The sequence below is a fragment of the Dipodomys merriami genome, unplaced genomic scaffold (assembly GCF_024711535.1).
Source record: "Dipodomys merriami isolate MVZ:Mamm:240054 unplaced genomic scaffold, mDipMer1.0.p SCAF_284, whole genome shotgun sequence".
NCBI lineage: Eukaryota > Metazoa > Chordata > Mammalia > Rodentia > Heteromyidae > Dipodomys > Dipodomys merriami.
The window spans coordinates 308875-335573 of record NW_027204315.1 but is presented as its reverse complement, the minus strand read 5'-3'; the positions used below and the strand labels follow the sequence as shown (position 1 = coordinate 335573).

The following is a 26699-nucleotide window of genomic DNA, read 5'->3' as shown; positions in this document are numbered from 1 at the left end:
CTCGTGAGCAGCTAGGATTATAGGCATGAGCCACCAGCATCCAGATTAAGGTCACATTTCTAACAGGGGACACTCAGGATGTGTAATCTATATGTTCATCCATCTTTTTTATTAAATTATTTAAATTTTATATATTTATTGTGAAAATACTGTACAGAGGAGTTACAATTACATGGGCAAGATAATGAGTACATTTCATACCAAGCATTGTAGCCTCCTCCTTTGTTTCCCCTTCCCATCACTTCCCATCCTCCCCCCAACAACCCCCAGGCAATTCTACCTGCCACTACCACCAAAGTTGTAAAGTTCATTTTCGATATAACAACTTGTACTTCTCATTGCTGCAATGGGTCCATCTGTATCCCTATTTTAAGGACTTGTTTTTCCCCTTCCCCTCCACAATTTATACCGACATCAAATACAGTGAAAGCACAGATTATACTGTGGGGGAGGAACATACAACGCAACAAAGAAATAATCTTATAAATGCATTAGATACAATCGCATGAAAGAAAACAAAAACCATTTGACTACATATCTTAGGGTTCATCTCCCTAACATCACCTTATCTGACCTTTTCTGCTTGACTCAGACATATACTAGATGTTGCAACTAAGGGAGACCATGGGACCTATGTTCCTTTGGGCTTGGCTTAATTCACTTAATATGATTTTTTCCAAGTCTTTCGATTTCCAAAAAAAATGGGGCAAGTCATTCTTTCTGATGGAGGCATAGAATTCCATTGTGTAAATACACCACATTTTCTTGATCCATTCATCTACTGAGGGGCATCTGTGTTGGTTCCATATCTTAGCTGTGGTAAATAATTCTGCAATAAACATAGTTTTGCTGTTACCTTTAGTATGGTCTTGTTTGTGATCATTTGGGTAAATACCCAAAAGTGGAATTGTTGGGTCATAGGGGAGCTCTATGTGGAGTTTTTTGAGGAACCTCCATACTGATTTCTAAAGTGGTTGAACAAGTTTACACTCCCACCAACAATGCAGTAAGTATCCTTTCTGTCCACATCCCCTCCAGCATGTTTTGTTATTAGAGATCTTGATTTTTGCCCTTCTAATTGGGGTGAGGTGTTTTCTTAATGTTGTTTTGATTTGCATTTCTTTTATGGCTAGAGAGGTTGAGCATTTCTTCATGTGTCTATTGGCCATCCTTCTTTCCTCTTTGGAGAAGTTTCTCTTTAAGTCTTTAGCCCGCTTATTTATTGGACAATTGTTTCTTTGAGGATTTGTTGTTGGGGGATTTAATTTTTTGAGTTCCTAGTATATTTTAGATATGAGACCCTTGTCCATTGTATGGCTAGTGAAGATCTTCTCCCAATCTGTGGGCTTTCTATTGATCTTTCTAGCTATTTCCTTTGCCAGGCACAAGCTCTTCAACTTCATGCAATCCCATTTGTCCAACCTTTCTTTGATTTGTTGCGTTTCTAGGTCTCAATTAAGAAAATTTCGTCCTGTGCCAAGGAGACCTAGGGTTTCTCCTATTCCATACTTTAATATTTTCAATGTGTCTGTTTTGACTCTGAGGTCTGATCCATTTGAAGTTGATTCTAGTGCAGGGTGATATATAAGGATCTAGCTTTAGTTTTCTACAGGTTGTTAACCAATTTTGCCATCACCATTTACAGAAAAGGCTGTCTTTCTTCCATTCTATTTTTTTAGCTCCCTTATCGAAAATTAATGGCTATAGGTCTGTAGGTTCATATCTGGGTTTTCAATTCTATTCCATTGGTCCTGAGGTCTGTTCTTGTGCCAGTACCAAGCTCTTTTGATTACTATGGCTTCATAGTAGAGTTTGAAATTTCGAATTGATATTCCTCCAGCAGCGTTATTTCCATACAGGAGTGTTTTTGCTATTCGGGGTCTTTTATTGTCCCATATGAATTTTTGGATTGCCTCTTCTATTTCCTTGAAGAATGACGTTGGAATTTGGATAGGTATCACATTGAATTTTTAGATAGCCTTGGGAAGTATTGCCATTTTCATGATGTTTATCTATCCAATACAGGTGCATGGGAGTTTTTGCCATTTTCTAAGTTCGCTTTTGATTTCCTTTTTCAAGTTTTTAAAGTTTTCATCATAGAGGTCCTTCAATTCTTTGGTTAATTCCTAGGTATTTTATTTTTGTGGGGCTATTACAAATGGAGTTGCTTTCTTTATTTCAGCCACACTTTCCTCATTGTTGGGATACAGAAAAGTCATTGATTTTTGGGGGTTAATTTTATACCCTGCTACATTGCCAAAGTTGTGAATCATTTTGGGTAATTTGGAAGTGGAGTCTATGGGATTTTTTAAATACAAGATTATGTCATCTGCAAAGAGGGAGAGTTTTACTTCTTCTTTCCATATTTGGATCCCCTTTATGTTTGCATCTTGTTTTATTGCTGTAGCTAGACATTGTAATACTAGATTGAAGAGAATTGGAGAGAGTGGACATCTTTGTCTTGTTCCTGATTTCAGAGGAATTGGCTTTACTTTTTCACCCTTAAGTATAATGCTGGCTGTAGGTTTGTCATATACAGCCTTTATTTTATTGAGGAATGTTCCATGGATTCCTAATTTTTCATCATAAAGGGCTGTTCGATCTTGTCAAGTGCTTTTTCTGCGTCTATTGAGATAACCATGTGGTTCTTACCCTGGCTCCTGTTGATGTGATGCATTATATTGATTGATTTGCTATATTGAACCAGCTTTGCATCCCTGAAATGAATCCTGTTTGATCATGGTGTATGATTTTTTTGGATGAATTGTTGAAGCCGATTGTCCCAAATTTGGTTGAGAAATTTTGCATCAATGTTCATCAAAAAAACTGGGTCTATAGTTCTCTTTTTTTGATGAGCCCTGCCAGGTTTTGGGATGAGAGCTATGATAGCTTAATAGAATGAGTTCGGTAGTGAACTTTCTCTTTCAATTTCATTGAAGATTTGGAGGAGTATTGGTGTGAGCTCTGTTTTGAAGGACTTGTAGAATTCTGCTGTAAAACCATCTGGTTCCGAACTTTTCTTAGCTGGGAGGTCTCTTATTGCTGTTTCTATTTCAGTGCTTGATATGGGCCTATTAAGATGATTTAACTCATTGTGGTTTAGTTTTGGCATGTCAATATTTGCTAGGAAAATGTCCATTTGTGCCAAATTCTCAACCTTATTAGGATAAAGTTTTGAGAAGTATTCCCTTATAATGTCCTGAATCTTGGTTGTTTCTGTGCTCATGTTTCCATTCTCCTCTCTGAGTTTATTTATTTGGGTGTTGTCTCTTCTTTTTCTGATAAGATTTGCTAAGGGTCTATCAATTTTGTTAATTTTTTTAAGAACCAACTCGTTGTTTTGTTTATTCTTTCTATAGTTTTTTTGGATTCTAATTCATTTAATTCTGATTTAATTTTAATTATTTCTTTCTGTCTACTTGATTGGAGTTTATCTTGCTGCTCTTTTTCAAGGAGGTTCAGATGTGTCATTAAATTTTTCGTTTCAGATCTCTCCAATTTGTTGATGTAGGAACTCAGGGCTATAAACTTGCCACTGAGTACTGCCTTTGCTGTGTCCCAGCAGAGCTGGTGATTTGTGTGCTCATTTTTGTTGAATATCATGAACATTTGACTTACCTTTTTAATCTCTTCTATGACCCACTTGTGATACAGCAGTGTGTTGTTCAGCCTCCATGTGTTAGTGTACTTTCTTTGGTGGCTTTTGGTGTTGAGTTCTAATTTTACTTCCTTGTGGTCTGAGAGAATGCAAGGTATAACTTCAATGTTTCTGAATTTGGACAAGTTTGCTTTGTGGCCTAAAATGTGGTCTATTTTAGAATATGGTCATGTGCCGCTGAGAAAAACGTGTATTTTGATGCTGCTGGGTGAAATATTCGGTAGATGTCTGTGAAATCGATTTGATCTATGCAGTTGTTTAGATCTGTGGTTTCTCTGTTGAGTTTTTGCCAAGTTGATCTATCTAGTGGGGAAAATAGTGTGTTAAAATCCCCAACAATTAATTTCTTTGAATCTATATGGGATTTGAGGGAAAGTAGTGATTCTTGGATAAATTTGGGTGCTCTGTTGTTTGGCGAATAGATATTTAGAATTGTAAAATCATCCTAAGGAGAGATCCTTTAATTAGTATATAGTGACCTTCTTTATCTGTTCTCAGGAATTTTAATTTGAAGTCTATTTTATCTGATATTTGGATTTGCAACTCCCACCTGTGTATGGGGGCCGTTTGCTTGGTAGATTTTGTTTCAGCATTTGACATTGAAAATGTGTTCGTTTTTACTGTTAAGATGTGACTCCTGAAGGCAGCAGATAGAAGGATCTTGTTTTTTTTAATCCAAATAGTCTATGTCACTTAATTGGAGAGTTAAGTCTGTTAAGGTTGAGAGATAGGACTGAGAGGTATTTGGTAGTTCCTGCCATATAATCCACCTTCTTGGGTGTTGCAGCTACTTGGTTCCTCCTATGGTTTTTGGATTCTCTGTTTGGGTGAGGTTTCTAGGCCTTTATTGGGGTCTTGTTGTTTTTCTATGTGTAGGATGTCTTTAAGAATCTTTTGTAGGGAGGGTATGGTGGAGATCTATTGTTTCAATTTTTATTTGCTGTGGAAGGTTTTTATTTGGCCTTCAGTTATGAAGGAGAGTTTAGCTGGGTACAATATTCTTGTTTGATAGTTGTTTGTTTTTAGGGCTTGGCATACCTTATTCCAGTCCCTTCTTGCTTTGATTGTCTCTGCTGAGAAATCTGAGGTGATTCTAAGTGGTTTCCCTTCATAGGTGATTAATCTCTTTTTCCTTGACAGCTTTAAGGATCTTTTCCTTGTTCTGAATTGACCCTGTGTGGATTATAATGTGACGGTGGGATGTCCTATTCAGGTCTAGTCTATTTGGGTTCTAAAAGCTTCTTGTATCTGAATAGGCCTATCTTTTTGTGTGTTTGAAAGTTGTCTGCTAGGATCCTGTTAAACAAATTTCCTACCATTAAATTCTGTTTCTAGGTGCTCCTCTACACCCATTATCCTTAGATTAGGCCTTCTGATGGTGTCTTCCAAGTGTTGGATAGATCTATCACATATCTTGGACTTGTCTTGGATGGTTGTATGTTCTTTCTCTATAATATTAGGCTGTATTTAATCCCGAGATTCGATCTTCTGCATGTTCTAACCTTCTGTCAAGACTTTCTACTTTGTTTTTTTATTTCTTTTCCTTATAATTGGTCAGCTTTGATCGCTTCAAATTCTTTGTTGAAGCTTTATTTTAGATCTTGTATGAGCTTCTTTATTTCCTTCATTTAGTGTTAGGTGTTTATTCTCTAATCACTTAGTTGATTGGTTATTGTTTCATTGGACTCCCATTTATTCTGTTGGGTTCCATTCAGCATTCCCTTTGCGGTATCCCTGACCTCCTTCAGCTCTGTGTTAATGGATTCCATGAATGCCTTTAGTGTTCTTTGTGTATTCTCATCCTGTTCTCTCAATTCCTGTGTTACTCTTTGCTTATGTTCCTCATGTTCACGACATTCCTGTAGTTCTCTTTGAGTGTTCTCAGCCTGCTCACACCATTCCTGAATTTCTCTGTGAGTTTTCTCAAGATTCTCACGCAAATCCTGTATCAGTTTTTGAGTAGCTTCCTCATGCTCATGATATTCCTGTAGAAAACTTTGGTTTGCCTCCTCTCTCTCCATATCACACTCATACAGAGTCCTTTGTATTTTTTCAATCTTTTCATTTACCATGTTTGCCAGCAGTGTTGGTAGAGCTATTTGGGAACTCTCCTCTTGATTATTCTTATCTGTTCTGTCCCCTGATTATCATGAGTGGGAGTTGAGATACCCAGACTTCCCATTTTTCTTGTGTTTTTCTGGCTTACTCTGCCCATTTGGGATGAAAATAACACCAGTTTTGTGCTAGAACACTAACTTAATGCAAGCATAAACCAAAGTCTGAATTTGCACAATCAATAGTCTGCAGATACAATCTAGTTCAACAGATACATATATTCAGCATCAAAAAAACTATATATTAATGGGCTATGAACAACAGAGAAGAATTTGGTAAGCCAGAAATTATTAGGTTTAGGGAGAGGTGTGGGTAAAAATAGGAATAGAGAGAGAGATGTGGGACTTAACTAAATCCTAATCTCAAAGCAGGAAATAGGTTGGATAGGATGAAAGTAGAGAGAGAGAAAAAATGAAGAAAGAGAAAGGGAAAAAAAGAGACCAGAAAAAATAGAAGAGTAAGAATTAAAAATTAAACATAGCAATGCTTAAAAATTATACAGATTTGAAAACGAAATATTCCAAGAAGAATGTTGATATAATTAGAAAAGAGAACAGATATAAAGCAGATATGAAAAACTGAAATAAATACTTAAAGTATTATATAGGTATAAAGAGGTAGTACTGCTATTAAGGAATTTAAGTCTAAGAGGTTTTGAATTGAGTAATAAATTTCTGGATTAACCGTGTCCACAATTGGGGATAAGGTCTATTTATCGACTATGAGTATATCTGAGGATGCGCAGAACAGCAATTAAGTCATATAAAGAAGAACGAAAGAGAAGAAAGGGTGAAGAGAATGAGAAAGAAAGAAAAAAGATCAGAAGTTCAGTAGAGATAAACAAAAAACAAAAAAGATTTTTAAAAAAATTAAAAGAAAAGAAAAAAAAAGAAAGAAAGAAAAACCGCACACACACACACATATACCTCTAAAATAAAAATTATAAGAGAAAGAAAAAACAAGTTACTAGAAAACAATATTTTTCAAAACAGGTAAAAATTAAAAATTAAAAAAAAATGGAAATTTTTTTATAAAAGTTATAAAAAAAGAAAAAAAACTTCTTTGATTTTTTTTGGGGGGAGGGGTGGGAAAATGTTGTATATCCCTTGTGTCCATAACCAGCCTCTTGTTGGAGTCTCTGGTCTGTTTGTGGTGTTTGATTTTCCTGTGGCTTGGTTGGTGTCTTAAGTCAGTTTGTTTGAGCAGGCAGAAAAACGCTCTGTTTTACCCGGGATTTTGTGATCCTCCTCCCAGGTTAGTTCAATGAGAGGCAGATCTGCATTGAGTATCACAAAAGAGGGAGATGGCTGTTTACTACAAATGATAGTCCTTTATTACAAAATAATACACAATCTAGTCTCCATGCATGTTTAATTTTACTTGCCTCTCCACATGTGACCACTTAATTTATTTTAATTAATTCATTTGTTGGGTGCTAATACTAAGGCTTGATCTTAGGGCCTGGCTCTGTCCCATAATTTGTTATTTTTTGTTTTAGTTTTCTCAAGGCTAGCATTTTACTGCTTGTACCACAGTTCCATTTCTACCTTTTGCTGGTTACTTTCAAATCAGATTCAAATGGACTTTTTTTTCCCGCTTGTTGTGGTTTCAAACCACAATCCTCAGATTTCCTCTTTCTGATTACCTTGGATTAAAGACAAAAGCCTCCAGTGTGGCTTTTTTTCTCTATAGTTATCTAATGCACATACTTAGATACTAATTTAAAACAGAGTATAGAAGCAAGATGTACATTGATGATATTGTCCTGTCAGAAATTCATGGTAGTAAATTTCTTAAGGCCATAAACAAAAAATACCATGATATAATATAAGAGGAATCACTATTGAACATATGAGGTATAAGAGCTTTCTAATAGGTCCATTATTTATTGTTGCCCAACATTAGAAAAAAAAGTATAGTGCAGTAGTAAATCGAAGTCCTTTGTATGACTACTTAAATTCCTTGTTTTTTTAAGACACTTGTTTTCATCTAGAAAAGTAGGCCTGTCTATTGTCTTCATGTGATTTTGATGATTTAAGGTGCTTAATGAGAAGTCAAAATGTGGGTCTTTGCTATCAATTAAATCTCACTTTTTCTTCTTGGAGAATATAATGATTAAAGCACTAGTTCAGAATCAGCATGCAATAGTTCAGAATCACGCTTCCTGTGCAAGTGGATCACCAGTAAGTAATCCTCAATACCTTTTTCCATAAATTTTTTCACACATACAATCGGCCTTCCTTCTCTAGCTGCTTTTCTAGAATAGACACATTCGTTCATTTTACAGGAAAAGTTTGATTCAACTGATTTGTCAGATCTGCTACTAGAATTATCAAGAAAATAGTTTCTTGTCTCAAATTTAGTCAAAGCTATGTCTCTTGTGTAGGCTACTAAAATGTATTTACTAATTTCAAGAAAGTACATAAATTCTATTTCCATCTCTTTTTAAAAAATAAAATTGTTTCCACTATAAATTGATCAGAGGCATGGATTTTGTGGCTAGCTAGGTCATTGTACATCTGTCTTTCTCTTCCTCTTTTTCATGGTTCTCATAGATAATATGATTGCTCTATAATTATCCTAATTTTTTTTGCTTTTATATTTTTGCTTGCATCATTTCACTTTCTGCCCTGCCATTTCCCAAAGCATTTTCATAGAAGGCATTATGTCCTATTTTCTCATTCCTAGAATAAGCTGGACATGAAGACACCACTTGCCATCATTTTCAGCCTATAACTTTGAATATGGAGGAAAATCTTTCTCTGTTCTCTATCAATTCCCTATTCTCCAGTTAGAATAATTTAGAATAGAAAACGGAAAAAGAGGAAACAAATCATGGTGAAAAAACAGATGCAGAAAATTCATTGGATTTTTCTGACCAGTTCAACCAACGTGAATTATTGGTGAAATACATGGGCACCTCATTCCCAGTGGTACTCAAAGTCAATGGTTAGGCAATTCTGATGAAGACAAGGAACAAGATGAAAACGTGAAATATGGTATCATTTGCAAGAAAAAAGATGGAGAAGGATCCAAGAAAATTTCTTCTTTGGGCTGCCGAAAATAATCAGCTTACTACAGTGCAGACACTACTTTCCAAAAAAGCCACTCATGTGAATACTAGGGATGAGGATGAGTATACCCCGCTTCATCGGCAATCCTACAGTGGACACTTAGACATTGTCCATGAGTTACTGTCTCGAGGCAGCTATTCATGCAATAACTGTAGATGGCTGGACACCCATGCACAGTGCTTATACGTGGAATAATATGAGTGGCTTCTTTCTTACTTCATCATGATGCAGATACCAATGACCAAACTAAATGCCTCTTGACCCCCTTGCATCTTGCTGCTGGGAATAGAGGTAGCAAAAGTATGCTGGATCACCTTCTGTTGAACCATTTTATCAAACCAGGTCTGAAGAACAACTTGGAAGAAACTGCATTTGATATTGCCAAAAGGTTAATAAGTATCACTACCTCTATGAAGTGGTGGAAGGCTGAACAAATTGTTCTCGTAAGTTGTAATGGTTTGGTTAAGTTTCTTAAATTTCAAAAATGCCGTTTCATCCTTTGTGTCCTTCCAAAATATTTTCACAATACAAAATAACAGCAATATCTTACTGTAAAAATTCATAGATTTCATGGTATTCTTCCAAGTGAATTGCCTGACTTTGATATCAAAATGTATTCAAGAGTTGTTTGTATATATCTATAATGATTTCTGCAGAGTTTGTGATTTTTTTAAATCAGAAATAGGTTTAACTTATCTGTTGAAATGAGTAGTACATAAGCTAAAGATATTTCTGGTACTTGTCTGAAAAAGTTTATTTTAAAATAGTCTGTATTCTGTTCATATAATATCCATAATCTATTTCATTCTCTCCAAATATAATATTTTGAATTCTACATTGATTTATATTATATAGGTTCATTAATGAATGTGTACTTTCAGATTGCATTCCATATAGAAACAGTTTAAGATTCCTTTTTTCCAAGGTCTTTATAGTATTTTATTTCTTTGGGATAAAATGACAATGTTATCTAATTTCAAAAGTTTTGTAAAGGTTATGCTATGTAAAGACTTTTCTGAGGTTAAGAGTTAATACACTGAAGACAAACTTTTAATTCTATGAATTACATGTATTGTTTCACTTGTATCTTTGTAATCAACTTTTTAATAACTGTATTTCACTCCTTGAATCTGAAGAATACTTCACAAATTTCCATATCATCCTTGTGGAAGTGTCATGTTATTCTCTGTATTGTTGTAATTTGGGTAGATGTGCTGCTGAAGCATGTAGTATCTTGTAAATTTAAATAGTTAATGATGCAATCTTAATATTGGCATATAACTTTGGTTGCTTATTTGTAACAAGGAAATTTTATTGTTCCTACAATGGTATTGATCTTATTTCCCTAAAATTCTGAGTATAGTGGAAAATATTTATATTGTTCAATCAATTGCTTACATTTCAACATTTTTTTGTCCGTGACTATTTTAAGTCTTTTTCATTTTAAACCTGATCATACTTTAAAGCCTTTATAGCTAGGTCCAAAGGTGATGGCTTTTCAAGTACTTATTTATGAACTGAGTTAGCTTTGTGGAGCTAAGGGATTCAAAGTAAGCCTTGCTCAAGAGCTACTTCTAAACTTCTGCAGCTTAAAATTTCCCAAATGAGGTCTTACTGGCACAAAATGTCTCCCTGACTCTTTCCCATTCTTCCATGTAGGAATAGACCAACCAGAATATCTTACCCTGACAGCAAAGGTTGTCTTACTGCAACAAAATTAATCTTAGCTACAAGGGATCGTAGAGAGATGAACAGTTCAGACAGAACTGTTCAGACTAGAAGGTATTTTTTCAAAATATAATTTTTTATTATACCTAACATTTCAAAAGTAGCTAAAGCCAAGAAGGTGAAAAATTGTTCATATGCATGATTACCTAATGTCCCGGTCTGTCTACCTTCCAATCAGGAAGGAACTTACACTACTGCGTTTATATCACCAAATATTTCCATAGCTCCAGGAGCAGTACATATGTTTCTCCTCGATTTTAGGCCTTAAATTGGTAATGTTTTTATCACATTGTTTCCTCTTGCCTCAGTCTGTAAATCTACAAATCGTAAATCTTTAGGCCTAACTCTACCAAACACTGAGATAGAGATAATGGAATAAAACTTTAAAAGAGTTGCTTTTGATATCCTAACAAGAACAGAACAATGCAAAACATGTACCTTTTAGTATATTATATATAGTTATATATTTTATATTTATATGCTGATTTTATATTTCACACAGTGAAACTTACTAGAATCAGTTGATAATTTGAGAACTACATTGATATTTATTTATTCCAATAAATACAATTGGAATATAATTAATTAGGTTTAGAATATATATTAGAATATAAAAGTATCAATGAAATGTCTTCGGTATTAACTTGGGATACCTTCTAAGTGTTCTTGGTCATCTGAATTCACATGGTAAAAAACAATGCTGTTTTCCTCTAATCTATAAGGGATTTTACTCTGCTGCTCTGTTTATTGTTTTAACTCGCTGGTCCCAAACTGTTTTCTCCATATTTTTGAATCATTCCTACTGAGTATACCCAAATTTTGCAGATTTTATGTCTAAAAAGTATTATTCTTCTGCAGGACCCAGGGGTCCTAGGATCCCAGTTATCCGCATCATCAAATAAGAAGGGCAAGACTTCTCATCTAGGCTCACGCAATATGCCAACAGAAAGTAATTGAAGAACAATCTCAAATTCTCATTTCCTATAATATTTCAGGGCCCCAATTCCTTGAGACATAGGAATTAGCTTTAATCAATTGTGAAATACAAGGCAACATAAATATGAGATAAAAAATCTGAGAAAATACTGTAATTCAAATTTCCAATTTGCCGATGACCAGCCCATATGAGTGAGCAAGATCACAAATTTCACAAGATTATTTTTAATACCCCTCTCCTAATGATTAATGAAAGATTTCAGTCCAGCATAAGTAGGCCAAAAAATAGTTCCTGGAACAATAGATCCATAATTGGTCTACCAAGGCCAGAAAAACTTGACTTAGAGGTCAAATATAATTCAGAAAAAACAGTGAGAAGATCCTTAGTGCTTCAAAACAGTGGTACTTCCATAAAACTTGGTTCTGTAGTATAAAAATGTTGTCATTCTCAATCCAATGATAACCTACATTTAATCTCCTGAAAATATATTCCTTTTCAAATAAACTTTTTAAAATCACATTCGCCAAAATAACATTTGACAAGTAGAAGATACTTAGTGACATTACAAGTGTTTTAAGGGGAGGGAGCAAGTTACAATAGAGTTGATTTATTTACCCAGCACTAATGTCAAACAGTTTCAACCATTCATTAAAGTATAGAAATAATACCACCCACCTTTTGTGTTGTTCAGTAGGTGCCTTGCAGAAATGGGTTAAATAGATCAGCCTTCCACATTTCAAACCCAAACATTAGCTAATAAAGTAAATTTCATCAAATAATGAGGTACATTTTAAAAAGTCAAAAATAGTTGCCTTATCATATGTTGTTTTATATTTTCCCTGTCTGTCTAACATAGTAAGAAATATGACTTTAATTCTTGAATATGGGTACTCATCAGAGATGTGACAAACATAAAATCTGCCTTCTATATCTATCATATTCCTCTATAGTAGTAATTATTCGTTTACTTTTTTCCCCAAAACGTATATGTAGCAGAAAATACTATCCCATGTGAAATAAAATAATCACAAACCATTGTACAAAGCCATTTATAAAAATTGGTAGTTAGGAATATATTATAAGCCATTTTTAAACTTTCTTGTTGACTAAAGATTAATCTTCCAAATGGATAGAATTAAATCATGTCTAGGTGATTCACATCTCCAGACTTGCAAATTGTTATTGCAGATGAATGAATTATGGAAATAGAAGTTGACATAAGTTCAAGTATGTGCAGGATTGAAACTCAATGTAATGTGTATAAACCTTTCAAAATATTAACAGACAGTTTAAGAGAATAACTATCTGGAAGTTGAAACCAGAGAGGAATAATAGTAAAGACATTGAATGAATGAAAAATGGAACAAGGGACAAGAACAGCTAGAATGCTCAATGTACACATGTGATAAAGGAAGTGGTAAATCGAAATAAATCTTGGAGAAGGGTTTGGTTGAGAATGATAGAAGGAGTGACTCTGATCCAGGAGCATTGGACAAATAGATGGACATATTTAATTGTAACATACTTGCACAACATTTTGAAATGAGTTAAACAACAAAATCACACAAAAATCACAACCAAACAGCAATCTCTAGGAGTTTGAATATTACCTCTCAAAATTTTAAGCAGTTAATGAGGGGCAGTCTTGGGAAAAGCAAAAAAAAAATAAAATACTGTTCAAAGAGGGCAGTATGGGGTAGGGGAGAATTTTGAACAGATTTAAATAGATTATCTAAAGTTATAAATCACCTACATCTGCTGCAAATATTTTCTTCTGCGAGTTCTCTTTGTCTGAACTTGATCCTCCTGTCCTGAGCCACACTTGATAACTTGTGAAGATAGAATGATAGAAACAAGATCAAGAACCCATTATTCCATTGGAGAGAAAACAATCCTCTGTTTTCTCTCATATCTCTTCATTACTCTTTTTTCATACTTTTAAGTCAAGTGATCTTGAATTATGTCTTTCCTTCTTTGTTCTGGCAAAGTAATTGGTCAAAGTAATTCACTAAATATTATGTGCCATTTTTTTCTATCAATCTGTTTACTTGTCCAAGCGAGTACATTAAACTTCCCCCTTGCATTTGGTTGCCACGAAAACCCAACATCTTTGATAATGAGGACAAACTCTAATGTAAAACTTTGTCTCCAAAAAACCAGTCCAAGAAGCTCTGATCACAAATATTTAGCTATTCTTTTTTCTTTTACCTTGAAAGTCTTCTTGTGTCTAAAGTGCCCACAAAATTAAATACTGCACCACTTTTTGGTTCGATCACTTCTAACCTCAAAGATATATTTTGCTAACAATATGCTTAGAGGAAACCGAAAAATACTCCACTGTTATCTTCTCTCTTAATATTCTCCTTAGATACCATATCAGGAACAGTGAAGTTACACTTTGCAAAATTATTTCAATAGATGATTTTTCTCTTCCTCTGGCATTTGCTCAACAAGTTGTATGGAGAAGAAGAGAATTAAATCACCCATTTCTTGGATGACAGTGTCTCTTCCAAAGGACAATGCTTCTATGTCCTACTTCTATGTCTTCCTTTTAGCTCTTGTGTGATTTCCAATTAATCACAGCTTCTTGGCTTCAAGTCTAGTGAAGCTGAAGGATTATAAGGCCTTCCCCACGGCTAAATCTTCATGGTTTCTCTTTTAAAACTCTTTTTATTTGAATGTGGAATTTATTTTCGCCTCTTCGTTCAATCTATTCCGCATTGTAGTGAGCCAAATAGGCTCTGTAAAATCACTTTAGGTAGTATAAATATTATGGCAATCTATATCAAAAAGTTTTGGCTTCTTTCCACTGCTGAAGCCAATACGCTTAGCTATGGCTTCTAAGACCACGTTTTCTTACCTTTTCAATTTGCTCAATTCTTTTCTGATCCCAAAACTTTTTGGCTTATGTAATAAGAGAAGTCCTCACTATCTCATGTTAATAAGGATATTTTTTGAGATACTTAGAAATGTGAAATCATTGGTTTGAAGTAGCCAATCATATTTTTTCTCTTTTTCAGTATTTCTCGTGCAAAAACATTTTGGAAAGTACTACAACAAAAAAGTGTAAACCCAATGCCTTCTTTCATTTTGGAAGGCACATTCTCCCTAAATATTTTGACCCAAATTATCTTTTTCAGAGAATTACTGTTTGATAATTAAAGGTCAATTCACAAATTTTGATATTTTTTTTAAAGTTTGAATTAAAATTACACTAAAACATTGTTTCACACAGTAAGAGTATATTTCCTGGGTAAGGACAATTCTCAAGGAAATCTACAGGATTTATAGCAAGGTTTCTGAGGTTTGTTTGTTTAGTGTGAAAATGAGCCATCTTTACCCACATTGCATGAAAGCCTATTTTTCCAGGCAATTTTAAATTTTCTTCATAGGCTAAACTGTTAAAAATTTTGAACAATTAAAATTTACCTGTCATAATTTTAAAACTTTTTTGAAATTTCTTTATCAGAATCGTGAATTTAATATACTATGTGATTTCTATTTTCTTTTGGGTTTTCACCTATGGTTTATCCCCTGTTGTATTTGACTTTGGTACCCTTTGTATTGTTCATACATTTACATTAATTAGGTAAGGGAAGAGGAACAACAAATGGTTAGAAAAAGGACCAAGGACAAACCAATTCAATAGCAATACTCACAAGATAATATGTTGGAAATGTACATTACAAATTGAGAGCGGTATTGGGGTGAAAGAAAACTGTGAGAAAAATGAGAGAGGGTAACAAGTTTGTAAAGTTATGTATTCAGTACCTTACAATTACTGTAACCCCACTGTACATCACTTTGTCAATAAAAAATAAGCTGCATGAAATAAATATCATTGGATAAGCATAATAAATATTATTCTTTATGTAGTAACTTTTTAAAAATCAATACTATTTGGCATCTAATTTGAATTAATTACCCCTTTTTAATCAGAGGGTCATCAACTTGAATGTTATCCAACTAGACAATATTTTCTCAATATACTTGCCTATATTTTCAAAAAAGAATAAATTTAGTACTTTATCATGCTAAAACCGAAAACAGATTAATTCTGGGGAAATCCACAACTTTTCAAAGTAAATAATTGTTAAGAGGACAGGATATATGTGTTCTTCAAAATTCCTATGACTAATAACTACTCATTTTCAAATTCTGAACATTCCATATCTGATAGATTTCAAACAGTACGTGTTTGCATGTTATATAATTTTGCAATAGATGCAGTTTCCAATGGGGTGTTACAGATTGAGAAGTCAACAGAAAAATAGCCACATTCTGGTAGAGGATAAAACTATGAAGCATCTGTAATAATTAATTCTTTAAGAGTAAGCAATTGTTTATCAGAGTAAGCTATTATTTCTATGACCATCAATCCCAATATTTATCTCATAAAGTCATCCAAGCCCAACAGTTCCCAACTTGTAGGGTGCACCTCAAAATTCCCTTAATTCACATCACAAATAGATGATCTCTATTGTGAAAAAATACTACACCTATGTGTGATGCCCTCTTTTTTCTGGAAAGAACACCACAATAAAGTGGGTTTCATGAATTTTCCCCCTGTGGTTTTCTTGACATCAGAACACTTGCAAATATTATTTATATTTTATAATTTTTTAACTATCATAGATATTCAGGAATCTAAGTTGGGAAGATTAGAGTTGAAAGCCCACCCTGGCAGGAAGGTTCCTTAGATTCTTATCTCCAATAAGCTTCTCAGAAAAAGCCAGAAACAAGTGGCACTGAGGTTGAAGAGGTAGGACACAATCTTTGAGCAAAAACAGGCTCAGAGACAGTGTCCAGGCCCAGAGTTCAAGCCCAAGAACAAACCAATATAACAAAACAAAAATAAAAACAAACCTCAAAGCTAGCATTTTTCTCATTGTATAAAGAGGCACGTAATTAAGGAAATTGCTTCCTGTGTTACATATATGTAGAAGAAAGGAGATGTCACACAATTATTCTCTTCAAACCATGTTATACCAAAGCCTCAAAAAATGCTATTTTTTCTTAATTTATAAATTAATTTCATCCATTTGTTGGCAACTTTGTCTATATCATTCACATTATCATTTTATACATAAACTGTTGGAATTATCTATTAACTAAGTTCTAACTATAACACTTTTGAAAGAATATTCTAGGCAAATAGAATGTGAGAATCATTTGTGAATTTGTGAATTAAACCCTCTACTTAAAAAGAATTTTGTAGCATACTATAGAATATGAAATTACAAACAAAACCAAAATATTTATTTTAAATCTAAACTCTAATTTATCAAAATCTACATAGTCTAATATTAGATGAACTTTGTTTTTTTTTCCAGGGATAACCTTTTGTAATCCTTCATCATTTCATTGGAATTCAAAAGAATTATGATTATTTACTTTTTCAAATTTTGGATGGGAATCATGAGTCATTTTGCATCTAGGAATGTTCTGTAATGTAGAGAGCATTTAAAACACAACTGAATATTATATATGTGTTGTATTTCAATAGGAAACGACTTCTCAAAACGTAATGACAAAATTAGCCCAAACTTCCATCTGTGTATTCCTTTCTTGACTGGTTTGTTTTATTAAGACAAAATTATACTACCTGGTCCAGAGAAGGTATCACTATGTATTTCCAATCTCTAATCTCCTGTATTAGACTGACTGCTAGAATTCTAGGTTTGTATCACATTGCCCTGCCATAGTTTTTTGGTTTATTTTATCTAGGTAGAGACTAGCAATTCTGAACTTCTCCAGTGATGTTATCCACCAAAGTGACTGCTCAGATGTTTATCTACTATTTTCAAAGATTTTCTAACATTTGACAAAGGATATGAACTTTTTCAGATGCACCTGAACGGGTCTCTGATTCATTCCTCCATGGATCTGTTCCCTTGAATAATGATTACTTAACTCTCTTACTATCTCTGGTCCCTACCTATGTAATATTCTGAAACTTTTTGAAGAATTTCACTTAGGACTTTCTAACTTTCTAATATTAAAAATTGTCACTTGATTCTAGTCTTACTCAGGACATATTTTCTATTGCTTTCTAACTTTTCTACATATTCTAAAAGTTGTTTCATTTGTGTATTTGTGTGTGCACATATAAATGCCTCTATGTGTCTGTGTCTCAAGCTCTTATTCATCAATCTTTCTCATCAATCTTGCTCATGACTGGTATTCCATCACCTGACCCATTCTTCCAATTCAGTTTTTGGCTGCTTAATTATAAGTAGTGTCACAAAGATTGTTCTGCCCAGACTGTATGCAAACTGAACTTCTCAGACTCCTTTACATGCTTAGGTTTTATTTTTCCAGGAGTATCAACTTTTAAACCACAAACATTTTTGTGAGTGTAAAGTCTAAGTTGTAGCCCAGATTTTTAACTCAAGCATTCATATAAGGGTAGATGAACATACACGTTACCTATGCAGACTGTACACTGTTAGAAATGTGATCTTAAGGTGGGTGGCAGTGAGATCTGAGGATTGAGGTTAAAAGCCAGACTGGGTAGGAAAGCCCGGAGACTCTTTTCTCCAATTAACTACCAGAAAACTGGAAGTGGAACTGTGGCTCACGTTGTAGAGCATTAGCCATGAGCCAAATAGCAGAGCGACAGTGCCCAGGCCCAGAGTTCAAGTGCCAAAACCAACACCACCAAAAAATATTTAGATATATAAGTAAAGAAAAATAAATGTCAGCCACCAGTTCATTGCTAATATAATCCCAGCTTTCCCAAGATGGACTTTTTTCCCTAGGTAAATCCATGCTCTTATATCTGACTTGCATTGGAGAAGAATTATTCTTTCATTCTACTTTTAACAAATTTGCATGATTAGCAAGCGTTATTTAGAAAGGGAGTGGCCTCATAATTCATGCTCCACTTAGGAGTAATGCTTTCTCTATATCACGCCCATAAATCTACATACTGGATTTGGCTTTATTGTTTCAATGTTGTCTTATTTGTAAAGTCTTCTATAGTGTATTGAACCCTTATACTTAAAAACAAAACTTCTCTTTCTCCTATTATTGCTATTGTTTCTCTTACTGTTAACTTATGTGCACTTGGGAAATAATGCACAGCACATAACACTCACAAAAGAATGATCTGAGAACCTTCTTCCTATTTCAAATATGCCTTAATTTACCGAGAACTTAAAAGTTTGAACTCAGTGTACTCATGGATAATGTATTTATAAGCAGTATCAATTTCATATTTTCTCTTTACTAACTTGTCTCTGAAACACGTGTTATCTCAGCTCCAAAGATATTCTTGTGTTATTTCAGTGAAGAAAGAAAACATTCATTATACCTCAAGCAGCACCATCGATTGTTATTGGAAGTAACCGTTACTGGATGTGGAAACTGATCCCAGGAGAAGAATTGAACATATAGGAATGACAAAATTCAAGTTAACTTGTGCTTTCGTTTTTACTGTACAAGAAAAATATCCCATGGCTTGTAGGAAACTCTGTCCCTGACTTGTTCGAGTGTATTCTTTACTCATAAAAAACTTTTCTGTAAACTTCTAGTTGAGAATATTACAAAAAGAAATAATATGACATTTGAAGGCCAACATAGGAAAAAAGGAAATAACGTTGTTTTAAAAAGTGTTCTACTGCAAAGAAACAAAGTCATGGAGGTTTTAAAGTGTCTTATGGATGGTTATTTGAACCCTGAGATGATTCTCTTATTGCACGAGTCAGTTATTAATTTAGTCTGGTCCTGAGTTCTCCATAGCAATAAGAATTCCATAAAAGAAGGATCCAATGACCATGATCAGCAAAAGGAGTCTCTTCTCAGACCAGTACTCCTTTAAGGAGGGTCCTAAAGAAATATCTGTTTTTGTTGCTTGTTTGTTTAGTTTGTGTTGGCTCTGGGGCTTGAACCCAGAGGTTGAACCCTGTCCCTGAACACTTGTCTTTCCTGTCCAATTGCCCCCAAAGCTAGTACTCTACTGCTCAAACCAAAACTCCTTTCTGTTTTTTTATTGCTAATTAGCGATAAGTGTTTGACAGACTCTTGTGCCTGGGTGGGCTTTGAACTAAGATATTAAGAAAGCTAAGTGACATCAAATGCATGGACGTCTCTTTTGAAACAAGAAATATTAAATAAATTTTATTATAAAGCTAATATTTGACAGTTTTTAAAACAAGAAAATATGTCCAGCAAAGAAGCCATAACATCAATAACTCAGCAAAAGTAGGTGCACTGAATCAGTTTGGAATTATTTTTTTCTGCTTGGGAAGATTATTGACCTTTTTGTTCCTTTTGGGGAAACTTAAAGTCATATTTTCACTTATTTTATTGGTCATGGGGCTTGAACTCTGATCCTGGGAGCTGTCCCTCAGCTCTTCAGGTGAAGTTGAGTACTCTACCACTTTAGCTACAGTACCACTTCTGGGTTTCTGGTGGCTAATTGAAGATAAGGGTCTCATGGTCTTTCCTGACCAGGCTGGCTTTTTTTGAACCACAATCCTCTGGTCTCAGTTTACTGAGTAGATAGGATTACAGGCGTGAACAACCAGGACCCAGCTCTTATTTGCATTTATGTGCACTGAATGACACTTTGTAGCCAAAGAATGGAAATTTGAATCAAATGCTGACATTGAAGCTTTTCAGAAAAATTGAGGTAGCAATAAATATGTCCTCCTTTTCCACGTAGTTACATTAATGACTCATGAGCCATCTGTATAGGTGTATTTAGTATCAGGAAATGTTCATAGAGAAATATAGAAAGACAGATTTTTAGAAAGCAAACAAGATAAGATATGAAAGAACAGCATAGAAGGTGATACATTTATCACACAGAGATTAAAAGTAGCCTAAGAGACTTAGAATGCTAAAGGCAATGAGGAGTAAGCCTAGTTGATAAATAGTACTTAAATAACCAAAAATGGTTCTCTAGAAGAGTCTCTGGTGTACCTTAGTTACTATCATTTATTCCTTGCATCTGAAGTTATTCCTTCTCTTCTGTCACAACTGTTACTTAGCCTCTACCTTTTTGGTGTCATGACTGACCAAAAAGATTTCAAATCTCACTTAAACTACCCTTCTCTTTGTGATTAGCAGTGATAACACAAAATCCTAGAATCTTTGAATTTCCAGAGTTAATCTTCACCTGACATCTAAGCACATTCCTGTCATTAATTGCTGTGACCTAATGAACAAAACATTTTTTTCAACACAGTATCCTAATATAAGTAAAGTACATGACTTAGGGACTATTGTCAGGTGTCAGTATGGAAGGAGTAATTATATATTCCAAGTATGGCTTCTTTGTTTTGCATTTACTAACCAAATGCATTTTGTTTTGTTTTGTTTTTGCCAGTCCAGCGTCTTAAACTCAGCGCTATGGAATTATTCCTGAACTTTTTTTTTTCTCTCTCTCAAGGCTAGCTAGCACTCTACCACTTGAGTCATAGCACCATTTTCAGTTTTTTCTGTTTATGTAATACGAGGAACTGAACCCAGGGTTTTATGCATGCTAGGCAAACACTGCACCATGAAGCCCCATTCCCAGAGCCCTAAATGACTTTCTTAAGTTGATATTATATTTTCATTTCGTAACTATGTATCATAATTTTGGCCAGGTTCTAGAAAATGATGTAGAAAGCAATACAATACAATAAGTCCAGTAAGGCTGGATTCACAATGAATAACCCTCACATTCTGGCCAGGGCACAGAGGGGCTTACCTCATGGAGCTGTTTCAACAGGCTGAGTGAGACAGCTCCTGACCCACAGCCAACCTCCAGAATAAGAGGGCCACTTTGTGTTCCAGCAGCATGGGAACACTGGGTCACTTCCTCCAGCACCCATTCAACCAGTTCCTGTGAGAAAGAGAAAGAAAGTCAGAATTACACAAGTAGGGTGCTGGTGGCTCAGAACTCTAATCCTAACTACACAGGAGGCTGAGATATGAGGATCATGGTTCGTAGCTAGCCCAGGCAGGAATGACTGTGAGACTCTTATCTCCAAAGATCTACCAGAAAACTGGAAGTGGCACTATGGGCTCAAGTGGTAGAGTGCTAGCCTTGAGCTGAGGAGCTAGGGAACAGCACCCAGGCCATGACTGACAAGAAGTGGACTTCCCACCACAAGAAGTGGACTGAATAACACCCATTGTCCTAGGGAATATGGTAGAGAAGTCAGGCCATGGTCCTGTGAAGTTGAGGTCATAAGTAGGTCACCTGGCTTTTCTGTGGCTCGGTTTCCCCAGCTGAAAAACTCAAGAGAGTAAAGGCTCCCCTTCCTTACGGGGATAAGGGAATGATGATAGAGAACCATGTTTTGTTTCATAATCCCACACTTGTTGCCCGACTAGTAACAGGCCCCACCTGAGCCCTTTCCGGGTATCTTCCTGTCATATGCTCACAGAATTGCCGCAGCCAAGAACTTTATCTGAATGCTGCTCCCTCTGTTCCTAGCCATGCTCCAGAGATCCCTCTGTATAAGTCAGTTTCCTCACAACTTGCCTGTGAGGAGACCTAGGTCCCATGGTTGAGGCCCTACCCAGAGCTTCACCTGTGGTCAAGGATCGGCTGCTGTGGACTAACAGTGTAATCCATCTAAACTGATGACTGAGCATGGTGCTACATGTCTACCATCCCAACTACAGAGGACCAGGCCTGGCGGGTCATACCTGTCACAGATAAGAGGACCTTGATCCAGCCAAGCCTGAGTATATGTTTAGTCTCTATCTCAGAAATGCCCAAGACAGAAAGGTGGGTACTCAGAGCCAGGGAGAGGAAACAAGCAGGGGGTCATTGTTACCCAAGAGGGGTGTCTGACACAGGGTTGGGGTGGTGTTGAGGCAGTCACTCACCTGTGCTGCTTGGAGAAGCAGCAGTTGGCGGCTGCTCCAGGTGACACGAGCATACTGGGCGGCAGCATTATGGACACATGTGCCCAGAGCAGAAGACCAAGGGCAGAGAACAGGTCAGGCCCTTAGGTCGGCTGGCAGCGCACCATTGCCTGAGCTTGAAACGTGGCACCTCAGGAAGGTAAAGAGTGGCTTGGGGGGGTGAGTGCATCAATTTCCTACTATACTCCAAAGTCACATCGAGTCTCTTGTTCAGCACTGTCATCTCTACCTTCCTCAACTGCTGGTAGTGGTGTAAGCTAACAGAGGGAACCCGGTGCTACTGGGCAGCATGGAATGTGGGTGTGGTCACCATTCTTGTATCCCATTGGTCAGAAAGAAACATGAAAGAATGGGGGTGTGGCCAGAATCCTGTGATGCAAGCAGCATGGGCAGAGTCAAGATGACAGCGGATCCCCTAGCACTTTTCCCATGGATCTCTGCCCAATTCAGTTGGGGACAAGAGGGTGACCTGCTTAAGCTAGATGGCTGCACAGATAGTTTTATATTCTTATTTGTTGCTAGTCCTGACCTTGATCTCAGGATCTGGGCACTGTCTGTGAGCTGTTTTGGCTCAAGGCTCACCCTCCACACAGGATCCACAGGGCTTCTGGCATTGTTGACACTGAAGTTGGACAGAGGTCTCAAGGACTTTCCTGCCTAGGGTGACTTTGACCATCTTCCTCCTATCACAGCCTTGTAAGTATCAAGGAGAACTACTGAGATCCACTGGTGCCTGCCTAATTGGTCTTGCTGATGTTCTTGGACAGACCGGTGAGTACCCTATCCTTGTGCTGAAGTGGGAGTTGGAGCCCACAGTTCGAGTCCTGGTCCTGCCACCACCTCCAAATGGCAGGAGATCCTAAGAAACTTGTTCCTATTCATATGAATACCAATGGAATGTGATGTATGTCATGATTGAATGAGCAGATTTGAATGATTCTTGGATAAAATTATACACAAATATAGGACACTGATTGATTTTAATTAATACTTTATGAAGCATTTAAACAATCACATTAATAAAATGGAGGCATAATGAAATACCTAAGAATTGGGCGTCAAATAGTATAAAGGTGCCATTTTTTCTGCCAAGACTGGGATTGGAACTCATTGTCTGGGTAACTCTGTTCCACTATGTGGGAAGGGGAAGCTTGCCCCCTTGAAGTCAAAATATACAAGTCTGTTCCTTAGGCCTGAAATCAATCCCCACTTCTAGAAAAAACGTCATATTCATGTACAATTTACATATATGATTTATATTTATATACATACATTGACTCCATATTGCATTCAGTGTAGTATTTTTTGTTTTATTCATGTATTGACCATTTATTTTATTGACTATTATGGCACATAGAACATTGATTACATTGATTCTATAGGATATAGGTCTGCATATGTATTCCATTTCATGCCTGACACCCAGGACATTCATAGAAAAGGAAAACATGTGTCACCATCTGCTTCTTACTCCACGATTCATTGTTTGTGAGTGCTGGCATCTGAACTCATGGCCTACAAGGCCAAATTAATGAATGGGTGAGTGTCAACATGCCATCCTGGGGCAAATTGAGTGGACAGGCAATTCCCAGGACCTGATATCCAGCCCAAGAGGTTAAAAAAATAAGAACAGATTGACATGCAGATGGCAGCATGCTAATAAATATATATCTTTTAGAGTGCCAGAGATATCTATACATTAGTCATTTATATGGACTACATTCCTACCAATTCCTGGGTATTTATTATGCCTCCATGTAATTAATGTTATTGTTTGCATCCTTATACTATGAATGAAATCGATCAGTGTCCTGAAAATATTGCATTTCTGTAAGTAGTAATATTCTTTTAATTTTTATAAATAATAAATAAAATCAATCAGCCTCCTGATATGATGCTGTCTAATTTTATAAGAGCATGATTCACAATCAACTCATTTGACCATGACATTAATAACATTCCATTGTTATTCCTATGGATGGGAATCAGTTTCTTAGTATCTTCTGCCATTGGTTGGTGTCAGGACTGGGATTCGAAATCAGGGCCTAGGTTGCCACGTGGGCCTATGGCTTCCCTGATAGTCTGCAAGCCTTTAGCAATACAAGGTGAAGTATCCTTTGAAACAGTGTCATTCAGACCCAGGAGGGTCACCATGCAACGGAAGAAAATGTAAAAAGGCCACATTTTTTTCTGAGAATTGTTTCTGCAAGAACTGGGGGTATAGGATCCCAGGACCAGATGTGGGTTCAGTGGCTGCATGCCAGCATAGTGTGATCGAAGCTGAGGCAGAGTTGCCAAGACCTGAGTTCAAGACCAGTGCTGAGAAAAATTTAAAAAATAAATTAGTTTCCTGGCTTGCACTTTATGCTGTTTATTCTTCCAGGCTTTGGATTTGAACTCAGGATCTGTGTAAATCTGCAGCAGTGTGGATGAAAGGGAAGATAACTGTACCTGAAGATAAAATCAGGCCTGTCCACTAGTCCAGAATTCAAGACCCAGCCCTGGAAACATACTATTTATACACATTGTAAAGATAGGATATATACTTACCCATAGATATTCAGTCCATACATATTGGTTGTTGTTCCTTGTATTTTTTTGTTTTGTCCATTTATTTACCATTGATTTTATTATGATGAAACCCATTATGTTTATTACATTGATGACATCCTATAACAGAGCATCTAGATTTGTAGAAATGTTCTCCATCCTGCCTGACACCCAGGATTCTCAGAGAATAGGAAAACAATTTTCACACTCAGCTGGTTACTCCACGATCCTCTTGTTGGTAGTACTGGGATCTGAACTCAGGGTCAGCAGGACCAATTGTCCAATAAGTCAAGGTGCACACACCAACCTGTGAGCAACTAAGGAGGTAGGCCATTCCCAGGAACTTACATTGATCTTCAGGGGGTGGTCCACTATAGTCATAAATCCATAATTTAAACATAGGATCTATATTGACATTCATGTGTGGTCAGCATCTTGTGTTCGGTGCACTTCTCCTTTTTTGTCTCTAATTCATGGAGGTATTTTGTATGTTACTAAATATGGTGACAGGTATAAGTGTGCTGAAATGGATGACAACCTGTTCCCATGGATAGATGGTTACCTATACATTCTCCATCATAGTTGAGACCCATGACTTTCACAGGAGAGGAAAACGTGTGCAACAACTGGCTTCTTACATCAGGATGAATCTTTTGTCAGTGCTGGGATTTGAACTCAGATCTGGATAGCTCTGTTGCACTTTGGGGAAAGTGAAAGCTCACCATCCTTGAAGACTAGAAAGTCAGGCCTGGTCCAGGGCCTGATTTGAAGCCCAAGCACTGGACAAAATAGCAAGCCTCCCTTTTTATGTGAACATAATGTACAGAGGGGTTACAATTACATGGGCAAGATAATGAGTACATTTCCTATCAAGCATTGTAGCCTCCTCCTTTGTTTACCCTTCACATCCCTTCCCAGCCTCCCCCGGTCCCCCCCCCCACAATCCTCTCCCCCCCCCCAATGTTGTAAAGTTCGTTTTCGACATGACAAACTCTACTTCTCATTGTTGCAATGGGTCCACCTGTATCCTTATTTAAACAACTTGTTTTTCCCCTTCCCCTCCACAAATTATACCAACAACAAATACAGTGAAACAGGGGTTATACTGTGGGGTAGGGACATACAAAGCAACAAAGAAATAATCTTATAAATGCGTTAGAAACAAATGCATTAAAGAAAAAAAAAACATTTAAATACCTATCTTAGGGTTCATTTTCCTACCATCACCTTATCTGAACTTTTCTGCTTGACTCATACATATACTAGATATTGCAAATAAGGGAAACCATGGGACCTATGTTTCTTTGGGCTTGGCTTACTTCACTTAATATAATTTTTTCCAAGTCTTTCCATTTCCTAACAAATGGAAGCCCACCTTTTTTAAACATAGGATCTCTCTTGACTTACAGGTGTGGTATGCATCTTGCATTCAGTGTATTATTCTTTTTATTTTGTGTCTTATTCATGGATGTAGTTTGTATTTTTTAAGTATGGTGACAGATATAACTGTGCTGACATGGATGACAACCTATTCCGATGGCTATAGAGTTTCCTATAGAGCATTCTCCATCCTCCCTGAGACCCAGGACATTCACAGGACAGGACAACATGTGCAACCATAGGCTTATCACATCAGAATGAATCTTTTGTCAGTGTTGGAATTTGAAATAAATGCCTAGCAAGCCCAATTGGTGAATGGGTCATGGAGACCATACCAGCCTGTCAGCTACTAATAAACTAGTCCATTCCCAGGACCTGAGATTGAGCT

The 26699-nt window shown here is 36.2% G+C and overlaps 1 pseudogene; it reads right to left on the bottom strand.

Annotated features, from left to right (window-relative positions):
* Positions 1-9973: 9973 nt before the first annotated feature.
* On the bottom strand, positions 9974-10073 carry LOC138838599 (U6 spliceosomal RNA; annotated as a pseudogene).
* Between the last annotated feature and the right edge of the window lie 16626 nt (positions 10074-26699).